This window comes from Triticum aestivum, chromosome 4A, assembly GCF_018294505.1.
Source record: "Triticum aestivum cultivar Chinese Spring chromosome 4A, IWGSC CS RefSeq v2.1, whole genome shotgun sequence".
NCBI classification, from domain to species: Eukaryota; Viridiplantae; Streptophyta; class Magnoliopsida; order Poales; family Poaceae; genus Triticum; species Triticum aestivum.
Genome location: NC_057803.1, coordinates 434,549,932 through 434,554,752, shown reverse-complemented (window position 1 = coordinate 434,554,752; position 4,821 = coordinate 434,549,932).

Below are 4,821 nucleotides of genomic sequence, written 5' to 3'. Positions count from 1 at the left end.
CGCCCCGCGCCTCGTCTTCTCCGCGGCCGAGTCGCCTCGTCGGCCGGCGCCGGCGCCCGCCATTGCCGTCCACCGCCGGAGCCCCAAGTCCCATGACCGGAGCCCCAAGTCCGGCGTCCCGCGCCGCTAAGCGCGCCGGCGAGCGCCGCCGCGTCCGCCCTCCTCGACGTCCGCGCCGGATCCAGTGACTCCGACCCCTCCGGCGAGCTTCCTCCCTCCGGTGAATAGTGATCCCGGTGATCCTCGTTTTGCGTGCTCCGGCGAGATCCGATCTGGATCTGGAAACCCTAGGGGTTGACCCTAGTTTTTCTCCTAAGTCTTCAGTTTATTTAGCTATGTTCATCGTGCCGTAACTTTGCATCTGTAGATCCATTTTGGGCATATAGCATAACAAAATGTTCTTCTCAGAGAGCACATAATTTCATCTCATTGCATCATTTTCATTTGATTTCATCTTGATGCCCGAAATGTTGTTGGAAGAGTGTTGTTTGAGATATTTGTCAGATCTGCTGCTCCAATTAGATATTTGTCATTTTTACCATGTTTATTGTGTGCATGATATGCCCCTGAGCTTTACATGTGTTTTGTTATATGTTTTGCCATCTATCCAGAGGTGCAACCCATGTATTTTTGTGATGTGTGTGGTGACTAGCACAAGCTTGCAAAGTGGAGCATCCGTTAATGCTAATTTCAGGGACTTAGCAATTCCACTAAGTCCTTGATCTGTTTATCTCATTATGCAATATGTTCATGTTGTTTCCTAGTGATCCGTGCCTATTTTGAGGATGATCAGTAAAGATGTTTTGTTAATCTTGTAGTGCTCTATCCATCCATGTCTTTGTTTGCATTTATGGAGCACCCTAGCTTGAGTCAGTCGAGCTCTACTTTTGCCATTTCGTGAATCTGGGCAGATTGTCTACTTGTTAGCGATTTTGCCGAGGATGTTGTAGTTGATCCGTGCATGATATATTATTGTTCTTGCCATGTCTAACTTGTATAATGTGTATTCTTGATGAGTGTATGCTTAGATTGTCATGACTTGCTCTGTAGTGAGTGCATCGAGCTCATAAACATGCCTACTTGATATCTGTTTTGCATGCTCCAGTTTTTCACCAAGTCTGTGATCTAAGTATGTTTTTGCCATGTTCACATGCTTGCAATTGTATTTTCTGATCCCTTTTGGCTCAAGGTCACTAAGGGACTTTTGTTAAGCTCTTTGAGTAACTCCATGTCATGATTTAATTTGCCATGTTCAGGTCCTGTAGCATATAGTTTTCATGCTCCAAAGTGTGCTACCTGATCTGAAATTCCAGACAAGACGACCTTTCAATTCATTATTGACTGGATAAAGTAGTATTAGTTAATATACGCTGATTCAGACAAATCAAAAATAAGAGACAGTCTTTTTTCGATACTGTATGCTGGGACAGACCTGTAGGTGAGCACAAGCACAGCCAGCCTTCCACCTCTTTATACTTATGTTTAGCAGTGTACCTGGTCTTACTTCTTTTTCAGTTTACGCTTGTGTCCCAAGCTTGCAAGTTCGAAGAAGAGTATTGTATTGACCTGAATCAAGTTGTTTGCCTACCCGCCATTATGTCTTAGCTAGGAATGAGCTGTGAACAAAATCGAAATAGTTGTTACTTGAGTCGATAATGACTTTGTGTCGGTTTGCTATTTTCTATAAATTGGACTGGTACCATGTATTGTAACATAAGCTTTTGTATAAGAGCTGAGATGTAGTTAAGATTACACTAGATCCTCTCTCTGTTTTGTTGCTTCCTTCCATTATCTCCAACAACTGGTATCAACACTAGGAACCTTCACGGTCAGGGTTGATTTTCTTAGACCACTATGAACACTTGTAATTGGTTCTTTCTACTTCAGGCATGGTTCTCTCTAGTTAGTGGAAGAGTGTACAACATAGGGATTGGTATCAGTCACACATTTAGGAAAGAAAGTGAAAGGGGAGGGCAAGAGCGGTTTGAAGGTCAATGAAATGATAAAAAACCACCAGGTCGAGTTCGCTTCTCTCTTCCTTTTGGTGTTTAGGATGTGAAGTTTATATAAGAAGAGAGGAAAGGGGAACTGCGCTAAATGGATAATTTCATCCTGGTGATGGGCTATTCCAATGGGCATGCATCTGAGATATGGGCTTTGAGCGTAGGAACGCCCACCTTTACAAGAGCTCAGTTCTAAGATTGTTTGCGCGCAGGCACCACTACTATTCTGTCTTTTCTTGTTATGCATCCGGTCCTAGAAATCTTTTTTTTTCTGACCGGAGGAAGAGAAATAAAAACGTCACTTCGCTCGCCTTGGGGGACCTAATTAGGAGCTGATTGATTTCTTTAATAGATATGAAGATGCCTTGAATGAACCCAAGCAAGCCGAAATAGAATACTATAAGTATGAAGTGGACATCTATGGTTTAATTGGAAACATCTCTTTTCTATTTAGATTTTGCCAGTGCCTCCCTTTGTGGCAGAGCGAGCGCCTTGACTAAGATAGATTGACTCTTTCATTCTTTATTTTATTTTATTCTAGTTCCAATCGTTTGAGGAAAACCCCCTTTGGCATCAATGAAACTCTGTTATATAGGAGTTCAAAAACCTCATTTCGTTTGAGAGATAGTGGAATTTCTTCTTTCAACACGTACATCGACGAGGGTGTCGATGACTTGAGTGAGGAATGGTCATGTGCTAGAGGCCGTACCTTTGGAGTAAGACCTCAACAAGGGGGTGTGCAGTTTAAATGTAAATGACGAGCATGGAGAGGCCAAGGTCATTTGTAATTAGGTGTGGCTGATGCAAGAAGACTGGCGAGCTGTCCATGGTGAGAAAAGTTGTGATGCTACTGCAGGGGGCATCCTGGTGTAGTTGAGGGCGCAGAACTTCTGTGCGGGTACAACTGGCACTTAAAAGACCTTCCGTGTAGATGAGTTCTCTTGAGTGAGACTAATCGAGTTACGAAGAAACCTTTGCGATGGTGCTGTGCAGTTGGGTTCTCTATGGAGGAACTTCGTTGTGGGGACCAAGGGGTCTTCTTAAGAAGAGTTGCTTTGATGAAAAGAGTGTAGCCATGATGGCAAGTCAAGGTGGGGCCCTGTGAAGGCAAGCCTTGTGTATGTTGGCGTGATGACGAGAGAAAGGAAATGCCCAGGAACAATAGCTGTCCGTAGCACACCCTGCAATGACTTCGACCAGCGGACCAGCCTATCCAATACCCTACGCCATGACCTTAGAAGTTCGTACCCCATGATATTCAATGACACCCGTAGACATTTGATCATTCATACCTCACAGTACGCTTTCTTTCTTTTTTTTGGACTTTGAATTCCAAGCGAAGGAAGCTCAGTGAAAGATAGACTGGGATTTGACAGCAAGAAGAAAGCAATCATAGTACGCGGCACACACCGCTGACGAATGAGATTGACGTCCCAAACCAACACAGGTTCAAGACTAAGTGCAGAACCAAGAATGCCGTGGATAGAAAAGTGAGTGCTTCCTCAAGCTTCATGAAGGAAGGGTCCAAGAACCTAAGCGACAACCTCTACGAAAAAGAAAAACCTATATATAGATAGTGGTATGTGTTCGCTGACACTAAATAGACTTGGCTCGGGGCAGAACTGAGTGGCTAGGCTAAGTTCCCTAGTCTTCTATTGGCCTACCCACCCCTACGACATGGAGGCGCTTACCCTTCTCCAACAAGCGTTCCACCACGCGGCGATTGATTACCGCTTTCCGTCTCAATCCGTTCCAGACCAAGCCCCTTCTCTGATCGGGGGAAGGTCATTCTAAAACATCAGATCTCCCATTGATGCTGATCAAAAATAAGTTTATCCACCTAGAATATATGATAGGTACCGGAAGATTGGATGTCATTTCTCAACACCAGGCGGGACGAGCAGCCCTATACCACGTGTAGCCACACTCTAGTGTCCTTTTCTACTTAGTTGGACAGATCACTTCAGAAAATCGTATAAAAATCAAGCAAGAAAACGGATGCGCTAACGCGCAACGGCTTTCGCGCTAGTTGCTCAAAAAATCGTATAAAAATCAAGCAAGAAAAAGGTTCTGGCAGGCTGCGTGGGACTGTAAATCCTCTTTCGCTGGCTGGGCCCTTTGGACTCGAAATCCAAACGGAGTGAGTGGTTCGATTCCACTCTCAGAACGAGACTGAACGAAATAAAATGCAAGTGAAACGAGACGAGAATCAAATTGTAGGCTTCTTTCCTAAAAGCGGTGGTTCTCGCCTCCCCGTGCCCAAAGCGGGGTGGGCGACAGCGCTGCGGTTCTTTTCTTTATCGATGGGGTAGATCCATATGTTCTGAGGGGGGGACGAGGTGTAGCGCATTCTGGTCAGCGCATCTGTTTTGGGTACAGAGGGCCATAGGTTCGAATCCTGTCACCTTGATGTGGTATTCACACAATGGGGCCGAAGTGCAAAGCCCCGCAGCCTATCCGTGGTCGGGAAGGCAGGGGTATTAAAAGTGAAACTTGGCTTGCGTGTGCGCGCACACAAAGGAGACTGAGTTGGATTGCAAAGCCTCTCAGACGGAAGGAACCTGTTTTAAAAACCCCTTTCTACAATCTTGAGAAATCTCACGCAAGCAACTACACGCCGCAAGTCTTCGGTATTGTTCGCAAGGAATTTGAAAAGATTGACTCCGCTTTTTTTCTTTTCGAGCATGCCAAGCCTCCAGTAGAGCGGAGTTCTGTGCATGAAGTAGGCGCAGTTTACAAACTAGTGAATGGTCAAATGAATAGGCTCGTTTCATCAGGGGTAACCAAGGAGTAAGAATGATTTGATAAAGTAAACATT